The sequence below is a fragment of the Schistocerca piceifrons genome, chromosome 4 (genome assembly GCF_021461385.2).
Source record: "Schistocerca piceifrons isolate TAMUIC-IGC-003096 chromosome 4, iqSchPice1.1, whole genome shotgun sequence".
NCBI classification, from domain to species: domain Eukaryota; kingdom Metazoa; phylum Arthropoda; class Insecta; order Orthoptera; family Acrididae; genus Schistocerca; species Schistocerca piceifrons.
This window is the reverse complement of record NC_060141.1, coordinates 90,594,100-90,614,583: the sequence shown is the minus strand read 5'-3', so window position 1 is coordinate 90,614,583 and position 20,484 is coordinate 90,594,100. Positions and strand designations below refer to the sequence as shown.

Here is a 20,484-nt window from a genome sequence, read left to right as displayed (position 1 = left end):
CATGAATGGATGTAGGTGATCAGACAGGATGCGTAAGTACGTGTCACCTATCAGAGTGGTATATAGACGTATCAGGGGTCATATATCAGACCATCTACACACGCCCCACACCATTACAGAGCCTCCACCCGCTTGAACAGTTCCCTGCTGACATGCAGGGGCCATGGATTCATGAGGTTGTCTCAATACCTGTACACGTCTATCCGCTCGACACAATTTGAAACGAGACTCGTTCGCCCAGGCAACATTTTCCAGTCATCAACAGTCCAATGTCGGTGTTGACGGACCCAGACGAGGGGTTAAGATTTGTGTTGTGCAGTCATCAATGATAGAAGAGTGAGGCTTCGGCTCTGACAGCACATATCGATGATGTTTCGTTGAATGGTTCGCACGCCGACACTTGTTAATGGCCCAACATTGAAATCTGCAGCAATTTATGGAAGGGTTGCACATCTGTCACATTGAACGATTCTCTCCAGTCGTCGTTGGTCCTGTTCTTGCAAGATCTTTTTCCGGCTGCAGCAATGACGGAGAACTTCATTATCTATCGTGTTATTGCACAAACTACAGACGTTTTCGATGAACGAATATAATTTTAAGGGCAATCGATAGCTGGTGAAACTAGAAATGGTTAGTGTTTTGGAACAACACAAGTGAAGACGTTAGACATTTATTTTGTACCGAGAATGTGCTTTTTCGTAAGCTACTGACCTTACTTTTCCTCAGTTCCACACTTAATAAACTTAATAAACCTAGGTTTCAGAATTGTCTTACAACTACGTGTGCACAAGATGTTAGTGAGATGAGACTGTGTAAATTCCGATATGTTTGGGCAAAAGAAGCATATTATAACATAGCAAAAGGAGAAGTGTGCAGCTTTTGCTCAAAATTCGCCACTCATGACATGTCTCTGGAAGTTACAAGCGATTAACAAGCCACATGAAAATAATCACTACATTTTCGGCAGAACTCTTTTTTTAGATGCTAACCAAAGCTGAGGTGACAAATCTTTGTGAACGGTCACCATGTAAGTGTGAGTGTGGCGGGGCCCACTTAATATTTACAAAAAATGTTAAGTGTAGGCTTCAGTCTGGAACAGCACTTCCCCTCCAGCGCTCGGCATTTCCCCTACACCGCCTGCCCACGGCCTCCGCCACTGCCACTCTCTCAATGTGTTCCCTGCTGTCTGCGCATCTACGGGCCATGATGTTCTGAACGGACTCTACAGCCAGGTGAGCAGCAGTCAGTCAGATGAAACAGGTCCAAGCCGTAATCCTTGAGTGGTGCATGCTGCAGCATGATCTTGTTGACATGTACTCGGCATGCAGCGTGACTAATTACCACAGGATAATAATGAATCACTTGAAAATGGCTACAGAGTCGAAGTTGTAATGGTGATGAAACGGAAATAACAGAACAGCCAAATGGCGATGGTATTAAAGTCTAGATCATCTTTTAAAAAATTATATTACAACGTAATACATACCAAATACTGCCGAGTAAGAACCACCAACGATTAAATCATAGAAGGAAGATGAGTATTTTATTTTCCGTCTACGACGAGGTCATAAGGAATTATTACAAGCTCAGAACAGGGATGTATCGCAAAGCAATTGAGCCCCATGCGTTTCAAGGCAACGGTTTCGACACTTTCCCCGAATGATCTGTGGAAACCACGGTAAATCTAATTTAGGATAACCAAACGGGAACCTGAGTAGCCGTTCTGCCAAATGTGAGCCTAGAGTCTAGCTACTGTGCCACCTCGCCAACTACTCTCGGGATGATGCTGTGTCTCTTGACGTCCAGAAAGCCTCTCTCACATATCTCAACATGCATACGAAATATCTGGAAAATATGCGATCATATTGAAAATGATTTCAGTGCGCCATTCGTAACGGAGAGACACCATCAGAAGCAAACGTAGCCTGTGCCATGCGTCAGGTAGTGTAGGGGCACCACTGTTCGCAGTGCATGAATCTATCATGATGGAGGATGTCTCTAGCCGTATGTGGCAGTTCACAGACGAAGCACTTGTTCCCAGAGAGGTGGGATCGGTACGAATTTGTTACGACATATGTAGGGACTGGCACATGATCCGCTCGATGTGTAAAGGTTAGCATCTGATTCTAAAAATAAATAAATGTAAGACAGTGCACTGCAGCGGTGTCTCGTTCTCCTCGTTTGTTTATTGCTTTATTCTCAATGGAGAGAAGTCTTCCGAAGTAAGAATGATTTCAGGTGTGCCGCAGGGGAGTGGCGTAGGACCTTGGTATTCACAATATACATAAATGACCTTGTGGAAGTTCACTGAGGGTTTTTGCGGACGATGCTGTGGTATATCGAGAGGTTGTAACAATGGAAAATTGTACTGAAATGCAGGACGATCTGCAACGAATTAACGCATGGTGCAGGGAATGGCAATTGAATCTCAATGTAGACAAGTGTAATGTGCTGGGAAAACAGAGAAAGAAAGATCCTTTATCATTTAGCTACAATATAGCAGGTCAGCAACTGGAAGCAGTTAATTCCATACATTTTCTGGGAGTAGGCATTAGGAGTGATCTCAAATGGAATGACCATATAAAATAAATCGTCGGTAAAGCAGATGCCAGACTGAGATTCATTGAAAGAATCCTAAGGAAATGCAATCCGAAAACAAAGGAAGTAGGTGACAGTACACTTGTTCGCCCACTGCTTGAATATTGCTCACCAGTGTGGGATCCGTACCAGATAGGGTTGATGGAAGAGAGAGAGAAGATCCAATGGAGAGCAGCGCGATTCATTACAGGATCATTTAGTAATCGCGAAAGCGTTACGGAGATGATAGATAAACTCCAGTGGAAGACTCTACAAGGGAGACGCTCAGTAGCTCGGTATGGGCTTTTGTTGAAGTTTCGAGAACATTCCTTCATCGAGGAGTCAAGCAGTATATTGCTCCCTCCTACGTATATCTCGCAAGAGACCATGAGGATAAAATCAGAGAGATTAGAGCCCACACAGAGGCATACCGACAATCTTTCTTTCCACGAACAATACTAGACTGGAATAGAAGGGAGAACCGATAGAGGTACTCAAAGTACCCTCCGCTACACACCGTCAGGTGGCGTGCGGAGTATGGATGTAGATGTAGATGTAGACTATGAGATAGGAAATCAGTCACTGGTATGAGGTATGTGTATTTGCCTGGAGTGATTTAAGGTTGCACGATGATACAAATCTAGCCGTGGTTAATGCAAATGGCAATTCCATTTACTGGAGATTTCCTAAGAATGTGTAATTCACATGCAGAAGAATTCCCTTGCAAAATCATCGTTCGTCCAGTTCTTGAGTCTGGAACATTTGTCAAGTTGGATAAACAGAACAGACAGAAAATACTGAAAATGGACTGATCTGAAAGTCAGCGTGGGAGCGCAACATAAACCTTAAACAAATTGCAATAGGTGACCTTACACAGTACAAGCCTTGAGGTTTGACGATGGCACTGTAATTCTATCAAAGACAGCAAAGGACGTGCAAGATCAGTTGAAAAAAAATGGCTCTGAGCACTAAGGGACTTGACTGCTGAGGTCATCAGGGCCCTAGAACTTAGAACTTCTTAAACCTAACTAACCTAAGGACATCACACACATCCATGCCTGAGGCAGGATTCGAACCTGCGACCGTAGCGGTAACGCGGTTTCAGACTGTAGCGCCTAGAACCGCTCGGCCACCCCGGCCGGCAAGATCAGTTGAAGGGATCAGATAGTATCTTTATGTTTTAAGGTGAATATCAACAAAAGAAAGACAAGGGTATTGGACTATAACGTAGTTAATGTGATACTGAGGAAATTAGATTAGGAAATGAGAAACTAAAAATAGTATATGAGTTTTACTATTACGCCAGTAAAAAACTGATGACGGCCGAAGTAGAGAGGACAAAAAAATCTAGACTGGCAACAGCGAGACAGGTACAAGTGAAATGACAACTTCAGAGACTTTACCGGTCTCAAAGAGATATAATTATTTGTATAAGACTGAACTGGCGAGTGAAAATTCGTACCAAAGCCGGGAATCAAACCCGGGTCTCGTGCTTACTAGGCAGGTGCGTTAGCGACTAAGCTGTCTTGGGACAGAGGTTCACACAACCTCACGGACTACACTGGCACGTCTCCATCCTCGATCCAAATTTCCACTGCCACCCCAGTCTACTGTAAATTGCCCCTTACACACGAACGGAATTGCTGAGGCTCTCCATGTTCTGGAATAGCACCTCGGCATCGAACGTAAATGGGGGATATTGCCTGAAACACAGGTGCAGGTACTTAGCTAATGAAATGACACAACTTCAGAGACTTTACTTGTCTCATACAGATATGATTTTGTGTATATAAACTGAAGCGCCGAGTGAAAATTTCTACCAAGGCCACAAATCGAACCCTGATCTCCTCCTTATTAGGCAGGTGTGTTAGCCACTAAGCCACCTTGGCATTTACAGTGTACTGTGGCGGCAGTGAGGATTTGAAACGAGGAGGGGGCGTGCTAGGGTAATCCCTGTGTTTTTCTGAACTGCTGTGCCAAGGTGGCTCAGAGTCTAACGCACCTGCCTGGTAAGCAGGAGGCCTGGGTTTGATTCCCGAACGTTGTACAAATTTTCGCTCGCCCCTTAAGTCTATGTAAATTAAGGAAAAGCAAGGAAGGTGTGTTTCAGTAAAACGAGAAATTTGTTCACTTCGAATATGAATTTAAATGTTAGGTAGTCTTATCATTAGGTATTTTTCTGTAGTGTAGCCTTGTAGAGAATTGAAACATGGACAATAAAGGTTCATACAAGAACAGAACAGGAGTTTCTAGAACGTGGTAATACACAACATTGCTGAAGATTTGGGTGGTAGACCGGATAACTGCCCAAACTGTCTGGCACAATTTGAATAAAAGAAAGAAGCGGTTGATAGGTCACATCCTGAGGCAAGAAGGATCAAAAATGTTCAAATGTGTGTGAAATATTATGAGACTTAACTGCTAAGGTCAGCAGTCCCTAAGCTTACACACTACTTAATCTAAAGGACAAACACACACACCCATGCCCGAGGGAGGACTCGAACCTCCGCCGGGACCAGCCGCACAGTCCATGACCAAAAAGGATCACTTAGTTTAGTAACGGAGGGAAGAGTTTTGGGGTAACAATTGTAGAGCCACACCGAGGGGTCACTGCCGCATGTGATATCAAGTAGATTTAGGTTGCGATCGTCATGCAGAGATGACGGGGCTTGCACAAAATAGAATAGCGTGGGAAGGTGCATCAAACCAGTCGGACTAAAGGCCATAATGACAACAACGAATGTTAACAAAAACCACAACAACAACGGAACGAGACTGTGCAGTGATTAGCATAGACTCATATTCCCTGGGAAGACGGTTCAAATCGACGCACGGAGTGGTCGCGTAGTCGCATGGTCTAGGGCACCATGTCACGGATTGCGCGGCCCCTCCCGCCGTAGGTTCGAGTCCTCCCTTAGGCATGAGTGTGTGTGTGTGTGTGTGTGTGTGTGTGTGTGTGTTATTCTTAAGTTTAAGTAGTGTGTAAGTCTAGGGCCGATGACCTCAGCAGTTTGGTCCCTTACAAATTCGCACACATTTCTGAAGACTTTGACGGTTCAAATCCGCGTCCGGTCTCCTGATTTAGATCTTCCGTGACTTCCCTAAATCGCTTAAGGCAAATACCAGGATCATTCCTTTGAAAGCCCAAGATCGATTTACTTCCCCATCCTTCCTTAACCCGAACTTGCTCGATCTCTAACGACCACGCTGTCGACGGGACGTCAAACTAATCATCCTCCCTTCCTTCAGCAGCATCACAACAACAGAAACAAACTGTTACAGTGAGCGGCAGAGTTTTGTTGATAAAAACCAAATAAGAAAATTTCGTTGTATGACATTAATGAGTAAGACGTTGATTTAATTCGTTCGCGAAGCAAGTAATTATGCGAATAGCTAAAATTAAGAATTTAGCTGTTTGAGAAGATATTTTCACTGCATCTGTATCACCTCGAAGCAGGTGTACTATTAACGCTACGATACGGGCGAATCCTCCCTCGGTATCTACCTTGTTCCCTGCCTTCCCCTGGCAGTACGATCCGCAGTCAGTGCGCTGACCACCTCCAGACGGAGAGACTCAAGTTTGAAGGCACTGGGCGTGCCTCCAGTCACGCAACCGGTTAGTACCAGATGCTGGAGCCGGAGAAGTAGCCGTTCGCCGAGATGGAGGTCGAGCACGCGGTCGCCGCGTGTTGGCGCCGGTATGCCAGCCTGAAGAAGCCCCGAGCGTGCGAAACGCCCACGTCCTTTCCGCATACTTCACTAAGCCCGCATATCTTTCTGTTTTCTATTTATCTTTTTTGGCGTCCTCGTGGTTGCGAATGTCTACTACAGGCCTAGCACTGGTGTCTATATCTGAAGAACCTCCCAGATGCCACGACGTCGGCTACGAATTTGATGTATACTGTGAGCCACTGAATAAAGCAGAAAATATGAAGGTGACGAACTAAACTCTGTCATCTTAGTCTCGTTTTCAAGGGGATGATGATAAAATGCTGGTTTTGGCCCACGACCGCCACATCTTTAGCGCCCAAGTATCTCTTATAAAATGGAGATGTCTAAAACGGTAAAAAAAATTAAAAAACGTGATTCTTTTTGTCAGACTGAATGAACAGTTCGGAAACAGTACAAAAGTGTCCAAAAACTACGCAGAATATTAAATGTTTTGCTGTCAACCATCTCATCATCAATAAAAATACAGGGGCAGTCAACACTTGAAGATTTTATTCTGTTCTACCGTGCAAATACAAAACACAATTAATTTGCAACGTACCGTGATTTGCGCACACAAGCGTCTCGGACTATGGGGCCATTCCACAGTATGGTGTTGGCCCACCTACCATTACTTTTACCGGGGCCTACAACTCTTAAGCTTTTATATTTCATCTGAATTTAGTCTCCTACAAGCAACAAACATTTTCAGGAAAGAAATCTTGTCAGCGTACAGTACTGACTATATTTTCCTTCTAAAGAGCAGTTGTGACGACGTAGGGATACAGACAGCTTAGTAGTAGTTGAAATTTGGTTTCGCAGGACAGAGTGGATCAGGTTATGGTTGTGAAAAGGGGCCAAAACCAGTTACTGTCAGTTGCACAAAACACACAAACTTTATTTTCCTAAAAACACTTAATCATACATGCCATTAAAAGGATTCAAAAACAAAACGGCTGAAGGCCCGAATCCAAATTATTAAAATTGCTTTAAGGAATACACACGGCTGAAGGCCTTAGTTACAAAAAATTTTACATAATAACTCGACTGAAGGCCACACACTGGACATAGAAGAACTGAGGGATTAAGGCCTGAATAAAAATGATTTGCAATAGAGCAAAATTCCCCTTCTTTTCTTTGTAATCAAAAATTAGTTGAAACAAGAATCTTCAAAGTTTTAACTTGAGACGTCTGAAGGCCTTGTCTTAAAATTAAAGCAAACTAATTTAATAAGCGGCTGACGACCAGAATGTTTATATGGATCTGAATGCCTAGCGATGAACTATAAGATTGACAAACTAGAGGTACTGGAAAGAAGGATTATTAGAAAAATAATGGGTGCAATGAAAACTGCAGATGGTTGGAAAATAAGAAGTAATGAGGAGATCTACAAAAATATAGAGAAAATATCTGAAGTAATAGCCAAACGAAGATTAACCTTTTTTGGACATCTCTACCGAATGGATGGAAACAAACAAAACAAATACTCTATATTTCTGGAAGAATAAATCGACAATAGCATGGATTACAGAAGTAAGATAAGATCTTGAAAGAAACAACATCAAGGAATCAGAAATAGCAGAAAGAAACCGCTTTAAAAACCAAATACTAAATTTGGAAGGCTTTCAAAGCAGAAGAAATAAAAAATCGGGAACAACATGGACAGAAGAAAGGAAGAGACTTCATGGGGAGAAAATGAGGGAATACTGGAAAAAATAGGGAACAACAACAAAGGAAGAAGAGGAACTGAAGTTGTTAACATGATCCTAGTTGGTCAATACGATTGTAAAAAAAATCGCGGCTGAAGTCCTGGCACAGTACTTGAGACAAAATCACAACCTAAAAACAACAGAACACTGGTGCTCAGAAGTGTTCCAAGGGTCGGCCTGAGGAAGCAACTCTAACGTAAGGTTAGGTGAGATGGGCATCCAAGAATAAGAATAAGTAATCAGATGGCAACCCGACGCAGGGACGGCTGAAGGACCGACCAACAACCTAATCAATTTCCTTCTGCGCGACCAACGGCACGACAACGGAAAATATCAACCGATGACAAAGATACCAGCAGCACTCCGTCTTCAAAATTGGCGTCTAAGAACAGCCACGACAATATTACCCCTTCAACAATATGAGCAACACCAAAGGCTGTCAAACTACACGCGGTACGGACAGCATCACCACGGCGAGGAAAAACACACTGCGGAACACTACGCTAATACCCTCACCGCGGAGACGTCATCGCTGCACTGTCCCAACCGACCGACTGCCTACTCCAGTACGCACTCAGTCGAAATTGCTCAAGCTAGACACAGTTCCACGAAAACGCTTCCACAAGAACTCGAACAATCGCAAAAGCCATCACTGTGGAACAACCAGGACGAATGACAAGTCGACACACACAGAGAACCCGAAGTGGTCGGCGACCAAATATACGTCGTCCGATGAGACGACCGACCGAACGACCAACCAACGCTCGTTCCCGCTCTGGTCTCCTTCCGTCGGACAGTGCATGTGTGTCGCAAGCGGTCGGCGAGTATTGGCAGTCCGGACTTCCCTGGCGCTCCAACGCAACTGAACTCCTAGACGACGACCCGGAAAATACGAGCGGTCGCTCCAGAGATAGTACGACAGTGCACTAATCGACACGCGCTGCTGCTGCCACTCTGACGCCAGTAAATCGAATAAGAAACGAGAAGGCGGCACAGCAAAGACAAGCTGTCAAGCAATAAACGGCAAGAACGCGATCCGCGCACGGCTCAGTAGTCTCAGATGTTTTCAATGTACGAGTATAAATCACATCTGGAATCAGACACACACACAGTCCTGGTATGTACACAATGACAAAGGAAATTCACATTTAAAAAATATTCGAATAATATATAAAATCATTCATGGGAGTTGAAGCAGTCAGCTCTGTTTTACGGAGCGCCGTAGCTTCCCGGAGTGTACGGAGTCGATGTTTGTGATAAACAAGCAGTGACTTAAAAGAAGGCATGTGTGTGGTTTTGTAAATCTCTTAAGACAGTCCCTGACCTTAGATATTTCCAGTTGAATAAGTTAATGTTGAGTGGTTGTTTTCACACCACTTGTGGACTCTTAAACAATGGCACTTCTGCGTGCAGTTTTGGTCGTTTCACAACTTCCGCCGGCCGGAGTGACGGGCGGTTCTAGGCGCTACAGTCTGGAACCGCGCGACCGCTGCGGTCGCAGGTTCGAATCCTGTCTCGGACATTGATGTGGTTAGGTTGGTTAGGTTTAAGTAGTTCTAATTTCTAGGGGACTGATGACCTCAGAAGTCAAGTCCTATAGTGCTCAGACCCTTTCAACCATTTCACAACTTCCGTCGCATGTGCCACTACCACGTTCATAAGGTGAAATCGACCAGTCAGCAAAATTAAAAGTTTGTAATTATTATGTCTCACTTCCAAATGTATGCAGCGTAATGGAATACCCACATTTGGACATCGTTTGGTAATTTTTAACGCGCCAAATTATTGCTCATATAGCTTGTGTGTCGAAGAATCTCTAACAGCGGTTTCTTGCCATGTGTTCTCAAATGGTTCAAATGACTCTGAGCACTATGGGACTTAACTACTGAGGTCATCAGTCCCCTAGAACTTAGAACTACTTAAACCTAACTAACCTAAGGACATCACACACATACATGCCCGAGGCAGGATTGAACCTGCGACCGCAGCGGTCACGCGGTTCCAAACTGACGCGCTTAGAACCGCACGGCCACACCGGCCGGCAATGTGTTCTCACCGCACTGTCGTATATAACCGTTTTTTACCATTTCATTGTGCGTGTCGCGTTCGTGGACGTACGGTTAAGTGTGTCTATGTTAACTTCTGTGGGATTCGGCAAAATCAATCACCAATAAAAAAATTATACACTACTGGCCATTAAAATTGCTACACCACGAAGATGACTTGCTACAGACGCGAAATTTAACCGACGGGAAGAAGATGCTGTGATATGCAAATGATTAGCTTTTCAGAGCATTCACATAAGGTTGGCGCCGGTAGCGACACCTACAACGTGCTGACTGAGGAAAGTTTCCAACCGAATTCCCATACACAAACAGCAGTTGACCGGCGTTGCCTGGTGAAACGTCGTTGTGATGCCTCGTGTAAGGAGGAGAAATGCGTACCATCACGTTTCTGAGTTTGATAAAGGTCGGATTATAGCCTATCGCGATTACGGTTTATCGTATCGCGACATTGCTGCTCGCGTTGGTCGAGATCCAATGACTCAAAGCAGAATATGGAATCGGTGGGTTCAGGACGGTAATACGGAACGCCGTGCTGGATCCCAAGGGCCTCGTATCACTAGCAGTCGAGATGGCACACATCTTATCCGTATTGCCGTAACGGATCGTGGAGCCACGTCTCGATCTCTGAGTCAACAGATGGGAACGTTTGCAAGACAACAACCATTTTCACGAACAGTTCGATGACGTTTGCAGCAGCATGGACTATCAGCTCGGAGACCATGGCTGTGGTTATCCTTGACGCTGCATCACAGACAGGAGCGCCTGCGATGGTGTTCTCAACGACGAACCTGGGTGCACGAATGGCAAAACGTCATTTTTTCGGATGAATCTAGGTTCTGTTTACAGCATCATGATGGTCGCATCTGTGTTTGGCGACATCGTGGTGAACGCACATGGGAAGCGTGTATTCGTCATCGTCATACTGCCGTATCACCCGGCGTGATGGTATGGGGTGCCATTGGGTTACACGTCTCGGTCACCTCTTGTTCGCATTGACGGCACTTTGAACAGTGGACGTTACATTTCAGATGTGTTACGACCCGTGGCTCTACCCTTCATCGATCCCTGCGAAACCCTACATTTCAGCAGGATAATGCACGACGGCATGTTGCAGGTCCTGTACGGGCCTTTCTGGATACAGAAAATGTTCGACTGCTGCCCTGGCCAGTACATTCTCCAGATCTCTCCCCAACTGAAAACGCCTGGTCAATAGTGGTCGAGCAACTGGCTCGTCACAATACGCTACTCGCTACTCTTGATGAACTGTGGTATCGTGTTGAAGCTGCATGGGCAGCTGTACCTGTACACGCCACCCAAGCTCTGTTTGACTCAATGCCCAGGCGTATCAAGGCCATTATTACGGCCAGAGGTGGTTTTTCTGGGTACTAATTTCTCAGGATCTATGCACCCAAATTACGTGAAAATGTAATCACATGTCAGTTCTAGTATAATATATTTGTCCAATGAATACCCGTGTATCAACTGCATTTCTTCTTGGTGTAGCAATATTAATTGCCAGTAGTGCAGCTTGTGTGTCGAAGAATCTCTAACAGCGGTTTCTTCCAATGTGTTGTCGCCGCACTGTCGTGCATAACCGTATTTTACCATTTCATTGTGCGTGTCGCGTTCGTGCACGTACGCTTAAGCGTGTCTATGTTAATTTCTGTGGGATTCATAAAAGCCAATCACCAATAAAAAATTATATTAATGAAATAATCAAAATTTCTCATGTAAACGTTAAAAAATTAAGCAGAACCGTGATTATGTTCCTTCAGACACAAGTTTTTCGAATATTTCTTTGACATGCTTAACATGTAGCGAGTTAGTTCGCCAAACACAGACACTCATGAGCCGAAACACGATGGGAACTACCCACCACGAGGCTGAATAACGCCTAGGGGCGCTGCGAGCAAGTGGCGCGGTCAGGAATGTATATAATCGTAGCACTGGCGAATATCGCGGTACGGACCGCAGCTGGGGAGCTTCACTGATGTCAGCGGCGTAGACACAGGGGAAATTGTTACGGATCGGTGCCTTAGTGGGAGCGTCTCGAGAACGGCGAAGCTGGTCGGCTGTTCGCGTGCTGCTGTCGAGCACCATGGAAAGTGGTTCAAGGACAGTGAAACCACGAGTAGGACACAAGGCGTTCGACGCCCAGAACGTGGCGTCCTCCGAAAAGCAGGTTGGATGGCGCCCGTTTGGAGATCTGACGGCAGAGTGTAGCGCTGGTGCAGGCGCGAGTTTTTCGGAGCTCACCGTCCAGTCCACATTGTTGAACGTAGGGCCCCACAGCAGGCGACTCCCACATGTTCTCATGTTGACACAACGACATCGTCAACCGCGGCTTCAGTGGGCACAGAATCATCGAGAATGGATCGTGGAAAAATGGAAAAGTATCGCCTGGGTCAATGAATCAGGTTTCTTGTTATACCAGTCCCCTGGTCGTGTCCGTGGTTTCCAAAAGTCTTCCAGTTCTTGATTTTTTAGATCTTGTCTCACTTGTCCTATTCCAGACGGATGTCTGCTCCAGTCGTGCGCCGCACCAAGAACGCAAGCCTGTGGAGGCAGTGTTACGTCATGAGTGACATTCATTTCGGCATCTATGGCACATGAGGTAGTCATAAAAGGCAACGTGACAGCTGTTAACTAGGTGAACGTCATTGCAGACCAGCTACATTTCATCATGCTTGAGGTCTTCCCCGCCGGCGACGTCACGTTGCAGTGGGATAACTGTACGTGACGCAAGGCCAGAATCTTGCAGTGGTTTCAGGAGCATGACAGTTAAGTAATTTGGGTTTCTTCTTCTTCCTTTCTTCATAGGTTAAAGCCTGTGCCCTACAGTACTCCTCAGTCTACCCTGAGAGTTGTCACTCCATCTATTCCTTGGAAGGGCTATAATTCTTTCACCAGCTGGTGATTTATTTCTTACGATTTTCACTACCTCGCATCCTGTCTATGTACTCGTTCTATTCGTCCTTCCTCTTATGTGCCCTCTCATTAACGGCGTTCACTTTACATTTTTTTCCCTAAAGCTTTCACTTCCCTATCTCTCAATGTCTTCCCTGCAACTCTCCACACAATTTTCATTTCCGCGATTTCCAAAAGTCTTCTGGTTTTTGATGCTTCAGGACTTGTCTCAACCTCTGTATGTCGCAATTAACGTCACTATCGTTTTATATAATCTCGCCTTTGCATCTTTTCCTCCTTTTCGGCATTTCCACGTAGGGTCAATTCAATACCGAGGTATTTAAATGTCGTTACCCGTTAAGCAATTCTTCTCTCTACTTCCAGTCTGCAACTGGTTCCACAGATATGGTCTTTATTTGATTTTTTGAGTGGATAATACTGTATTTAGGTTTATGGCTGTGACATTAAATATATGTAAAAGGTTATGCAGATTGTCTTCAATGTTTTCTAGCAGAACTGCACCCCCAGCATAACAAATGATTTTTATTTCCTCGTCCCCCATTCCATAACCAGTTCTTTATCACCTCGTCCATAACTACGTTAAAAATTACTAAGCTCCAATAGTCACCCTGTCTAGTATCACTATTAACTAGTATACAGCTGGTTAACCTAGAACCAATTTTCTCCAAAATGTAGTTGTTGAAATAAATGTCTGCAATTGCTTTTATTAAGCTGGAAGAAATGCCTCGATCGTAGAGAATTTTTACCACATCTGTTCACTGAATCCTATCGAAAGCGTTCTGTAATTTAATGGAACAATGATAAGCTAGTATGTTGTATTCAACGGACTTCTCTACAATCTGTCTAAGAATGAATACTACATCTGTGCACAACCTACCAAAACTGTAACCGAACTACTCCTCTGCACGGGTTGTGATTGTTTTTATATTATTTCATATTACTTTTGTTATGAGTTTGGTCCTTCTTGCCTCCATTTTCGTAAATGAGAGTAGTAACACTAGCTCTCAATTCATTTGGAATTTAATTGGAAGTTATCACATTTTTAACTAAGTTGGTTAATTATCAGTTAGCGGATTTCCTCCGTATTTCAGTAATTCATTGGGAATCCTATCTTTCTCTGAAAACTTGGTACTTTTTTGCAGACTTAGAGCTTCTTTTACCTCTGCATGTGAAACAGTTACATTCACATTTATCTGTATGGCGATCTCGGATTTCTTTCCGTTTTCTGATAAGTTTCTACTATTATAGAACTCCGTTAATTAACCAGTCCATGACTTGCCATTTGCGTCGTTCACTTCCAAAATTTCATTTAACTCTTTCCTCCGCTGTCGTACCATTCTCCAGATTTATTTCTGCAGGCCGTCGAAGTCATATTCTATATTTTTAGAAAACATTTCTTGACTACTAAATTCGCCTGAAGTGAACCCGATGGAACACATTTGGTACGTCATCGATAGTCAGCTCCACACCCACAAACCATCAGTCGGTAGTAAATGTAGGTTAAATGACTGGCGACAGGAAGGAGACATGGCTACAAAAGTGAAAAAAATAAATTCGCCATCTTATGAAAACAGCGGAACTCAAACGACTGGATGGATGCTTGGAAATACAGTAATTCGACGAGTTTCATGTAATCTTATTCCCTGTTCTTTGTAATGTTTTCATCACTATGTAGCTGATACATCCACAAAATAATAATAATAATAATAACAATAATAATAGTAATAATAATAATAATTTTCCAGTTGCCCGTTCCAGTAATTTCTCCCCTCTAAACACCTTCTAGAAAGAAAAAAATGGGTTTAGGAGCTATGTTAAACCGAACAGTTAATAAAGTTAAACATAGTTCTGGTCCGGTTCTGCGCTTGCTGTCCTCGACGGTGAGCGAACGCCTGACGCAAAAGGGCGGGCTCACACAGACTGTAACCGACTTCCTGCTTCGTTAGACAAAGCCACTGTGGCCAGCAACAGCGATCGAACCCACCCAACTTGGAATGAAACGACGGAAAGGTTATTTAAAATGGTCAACCAGAAATACAGAGACTGGGGCCTATCAGAGAAGCTAGTTAAAGATCATTCAAACAAAAATGTCGGCAATGTAACTGCTGTATTTTGAAATCGTATCAACATTCAACAAGGAGGACTATCAGACTTTTCCAAAATCTTACACTTTTCATTCAGCAATTCATAGGACATGAGCAGACATCATGAAACAAGAATACCACGACGAAAGCCAGAACGAAGCAGAGGAAGAACATCCGTGGTGCATTGTACAAAATGTAGTAGTTACCGTTATGTTTACCGCTCGATGTCAATTTCTCAATACGGAAATGGGTAACAATTGAAGGATATAGCTAGCAGAGATCGAGGCACAAGCATTATAATAGGTTGTACGAATTAGTCTCTAATTGTCCATCCCCATTTCCCAAAATGAGAATAACAGTCACAGGTGAGCGAAATAAACAGGATTTTTTCTTTTTTATCCATCAGTCTTCTCATTTGTTCGGTGTATCATGCCACGAATTCCTCTCCTGTGCCAAACCACTTCATCTCAGACTAGCATTTGCACCTTACGTCCCAAACTGTTTTTAAAAATGCTCCAATTTCTCTCTTTCACTACGGATTTTACCCTCTAATGGTCTCTATAGCCCTTTGTTAGTCATTCCCTGACGTCTTAAACCATATCCTGTCATCCTGTCCCTTTTTACTATTTTCCACATGTTCCTTTCTCAGCCGATTTCGCGGAGAATCTCTTCATACCTTGTCTCGTCAGTCAACTTAATTTTCGACATCCTTCTATAGCACCACATCTCTAACGTTTCGATTCTCTTCTTTTCCGGTTTTCCCACAGACCACGTCTCACTACCATACAATGTTGTGCTCCAAACGTACTTTCTCAGAAATTTCTTTCCCAAATTAAGATCTATGTCTGATACTAGTAGACTTCTCTTGACCAAGAATGCCCTTTTCGCCAGTGCTGATGTGATTTTTATGTCCTTCTTGCTCCGTCATTCTTACGTGCTTTTGCTTCCAACATAGCAGAATTCCTTAACTTCTTCTACTTCGCTAACCTCATGTCAGTTATCCTCATTACTTTCGTCTTTCTTCGGTCTACTCCCAATTCATATTCTGTATGCGTTAGACTGTTCAGTCCATTCAACACGTTTTGTAATTATTCTTCCAGTTTCTTTGGGGACAACAATGCTCTCGGCGAATCTAGTCATTGATATCCTTTCATTCTGAATTTTAGTCCTACTCTAGAACCTTTCTTGTATTTCCGTCATATGTTCTTCGACGTGTAAATTGAACAGTACGGGGGAGTGATTACATCCCTGCCTTACACCCTTTATAGTGCGAGAACTTCGTTCTTGATCTTCCAGTCTTATTGTTCCCTCTTGTTTCTTGTACATACTGTATACTACCCGTCTTTCCCTATAGTTTACTCCCATTTTTCTCAGAATTCCGAACATCTTACACCGTATTACATTCTCTAACGTTTTTGTTCAGTCTTGTCTCCATTAACTACCGCAACATCAGAATTGTCACTCTTATAACTTTACCTTTCCTAAAGTCAAACTGATCGTCGTCTAACACATGGTCACTTTTCTTTTTCATTCACCGGTAAATTATTCTTGTTAGCAACTTGGATGCATAACCTGTTAAGCTGATTGTGCCATCGTTCTCGCACGTATCTGCCCTTGTTAGCCCTTTGGTGTCGCGTGAATTATATTTTTTTGCAAGTCTAATAGTATATCTCCAGACTTATACATTCTACACACTAACCTGAATAGTCACTTGATTGCCACTTCCCTCGATTTCAGCAATTGCTGTTCAATGTTATATATCCTTTCTGCCTTATTTGTTCGCAAATGGTCCAAAGCGTTCTTAAACTCTGACTGTAATACTGGATTCCATATGTTTTCCACATTGGTTGTGATTTCTTCCTCAATCATATCGACAGATAAATCTTCCCGCTCGCAGACGCGGGATAGCCGCGCGGTCTTGGGCGTCCTGTCGCGGTTCGCGCGGCTCCCCCCGTCGGAGGTTCGAGTCTTCCCTCGGGCATGTGTGTGTGTGTGTGTGTGTGTGTGTGTGTGTGTGTGTGTGTGTGTGTGGTGTGTGTGTTGTCATTAGCGTAAGTTAGTCTGAGTCAGATTAAGTAATGTGTAAGCTTGGGGACCGATGACCTCAGCAGTTCGGTCCAATAAGATCTTTCCAATTTCCCCCACGCAGAGCAAAATGTTCAAATGTGTGTGAAATCTTATAGGACTTAACTGATAAGGTCATCAGTCCCTAAGCTTACACACTACTTAACCTAAATTATCGTAACGACAAACACACACACACCCATGCCTCAGGGAGGACTCGAACCTCCGCTGGGGCCAGCCGCTCGCAGAGTACTTCAGTGTACTCTTTGCATCTATGCTCTCCCTTCGCTGAGCTTAACAGTGGAACTCCTTAATGTTATCGCCATTGCTTTTAGTTTCACCGAATGTTGTTTTGACTGATCTATATGCTAAACTAGTCCTTCTGTTATCAGTTTCTATTTCGATTTCGTCACATTTTTCTTCCTGCCTTTTTGTCTTGGTTTTCCTGCACTTCCTGTTTATTTCCTTTCTTAATAACATATTTCTGTATTCCTGAATTTCTCTGAACACTTTTGTACTTTCTTCTTTCACTGATCAGTTTAAGTATTTCTTCTTTTACTCGAGATTTCTTCGCAGTTATCTTCTTTGTACCTCTGTTAGCCTGTCCACCTTCTGTGATTGCCCTTTAGATACGTCCATTCGCCTTCAACTGAACTGATTAATGTGGTATTCATTATCGCAGTATCTATAGCCTCAGAGAACTTCAAACGCATCTCATCGCTGCTCAGTACGTCAGGTATCCCATTTCTCTGTATATGTAAACCACGGAGACTGATGAAAATGGCCTACCTCCATTATCGACTAGTTCATTCATTGCGAAAGGAGCGAGGAGAATGCGTTAGAGGCCTCGAGGTTCAAGGCTATCGGAAGGAAGGCACTAATTATGTGCTCAAATGGTCACGAAGTAACCGCAGCATATATTTACTGATAGCTACACAGTGGTGTTGTCCAGGATTAGGAGTCACAAAGGTGTTTCTATTTTTTCATAATATTAAAATAACATTTCCAGTAACTAAAAGGCCAGCCACTATTACAAATGTTGTCTTGATCTTTTAGTGCATCCTGCAAGAGACAATATAGCCGTCGAAGAGATGCCATATACTATTTGTAACCTTTGACTTCACAGGGTGTGTGACGTACGTTGAGAGCGGAAGGTACTACACGCATTATTTTGTCGAACATCCCTCTCTCCCACTGGGCATACGCAATCATCTTCACAGATTTTACTGAATGGAAGTTTCTGCCACATATATTCGTATAGTAATTTCGACCACTAAGTCATTATCAGGTATTCCATCAGAACAAGAACCATATTGCACCTGAATACTCTGACACACACAAAGTTGTTCTGACTGAAAACTTGAGTATGGCTTAGGCGCAGTCGATCCCTTGAATATACGCATGTTATGAAACAAAAAGGTGCAGGGTATTTCAAAAAGATTCACTTGACTATACATTTCACAAGATTATAACTTCTACATAAATGAAGGTAGAAACTTGGTGTAAATTATGACTTACGCATAGGTCTACAGTTTTTCATTTTTTTTCGAAAAACTTGCCGATTTTACAAGGATATAACTCTTACATACTTGCACACACAACCATGGCGTACTTTTCGTAATTATGTTTCGGATCGAAGTTTTAATTTACCTTTCACAAATGTGTAATGTGCTCTCCAACGAACACACGACAAACAAGCACACCATAATCAAGTAATCCCACACTTTTACGAGCTCCTGGATTCAATGCTGCTACTATGCGGCCTCTCACTACAACCGAGGTTTTTGGGAGGGGAAGCACATAAACGGAGTCTTCAACAAACCCTCACACATAAAATCTCGTATCTAGAATCAAACAATGTTGGAGGCCAATAGTGCAATGCGACATCGGTACGATGCTTACGATGTAGAAAGTGCAGTGCCATATAACATCTACGATGGATAAAGGCCTCTCTTGATTATTGCAGCCATTATGCGGGGTATATCAATACAGACATACGAAACTGCATCCTAATCCAGCACATTTTCGACTTATCAAGCAATTATCGGCGATCAAACTCATGACTCCTTCCCTGACAATCGTTCGATGCGATTGATGTGGTATCAAAGAGAAACTGATAGCGTTGTGGAGACATTCTGACAAATTGCCATCCGCAGTGCATGGAGTTTGGTCGCAACTATGTCCAAAGGAGCTAGCACTTCGCTCTATCGCGTCCCAGACGTGCTCCATAGCAATGAAATTGGATGAACTGGACCGGCTAGTGAAGCACCCTGAAAGAAAATTGTTATGCATCACGGAGAAGATTACTCTTAAAATTGTAGCAACATATTGTGTTTCACATATCAAAATCACGGGAATCCGACCTCATATGGTGGCTTAGTCACTCGTTTCTGCTTCGCACCTTTTACGTATCTTGCGGCACTCAGCACAAGATAGCTTGCGAAATACAGCAGTAGATACTAATTTCCTACGGTACATGACGAAAAACAATGACGCAGAAGACACGGTCGGATTTCAGTATAACTTCTTACACGTACGCACCATCGGCGGGAATGAACTGGTAAGAACTGCAGTTCTCCGTGATTGGTAGAACAGCCACCAGCGTGCATTAGTGCTGTTCGTTTTCAGTGTTGTTATCAGGCCTGTTGGGTGTACCAGAGGCGTGAACAGTGGACATGTTGAGTAATCATTGTGAAAAACACGGAGAAGCCGCGTACTCGTGTGAGGCAACGTTACGAGTCCCTGAGAGTATTCGAAAGGGACCTCATTGTGGATAGCCATTTGGCCGACTGGTCGAATAGTCCAACATCCATGCTTGTGGGGCATTCGGATCTGACATTCGTCTGATGCTGGACTTCATGGCAAAGTGAGCGCATGCTTACTCGTCGTCAGAGTAGCGGTCGGAAATATCTGACCACCATAAGCCGGCCGATGTGGCCGAGCGGCTCTAGGCGCTTCGTCTGGAACCGCGCGATATCTACGGTCGCAGGTTCATATCCTGCCTCGGGCATGGATGTGTGTGATGTCCTTAGGTCAGTTAGGTTCAAGTAGTTCTAAGTTATAGGGGACTGATGACCTCAGATGTTAAGTCCCACAGTGCTCAGAGTCATTTGAATCATTTGACCACCATAAAGGAGAACCGCAGTTTTGCGCACCAGACACATCGTCACCCCTACAGATCTGCGCCTGCGTACGAGAACAAGTAATATACTCTCAGCGTTTGAAGTGTCCTGTGACCGGAAAGAATGGTGTCGCATTCTGTTCAGCGATGAATCGTTATTCTACACTATCCTGGATGATCAGGATATCAAGCTGGAAGACCGTTGTCGGCGAGTATGGTAACGAACT

General features: G+C 43.7%; 1 protein-coding gene across 1 annotated transcript in view; it reads left to right on the top strand.

Moving 5' to 3' along the window:
- LOC124795344 (proton-coupled amino acid transporter 1) overlaps positions 1-20,484 on the top strand; it is a 257,315-nt gene that overhangs the window by 64,766 nt on the left and 172,065 nt on the right. The window lies entirely within an intron of this gene.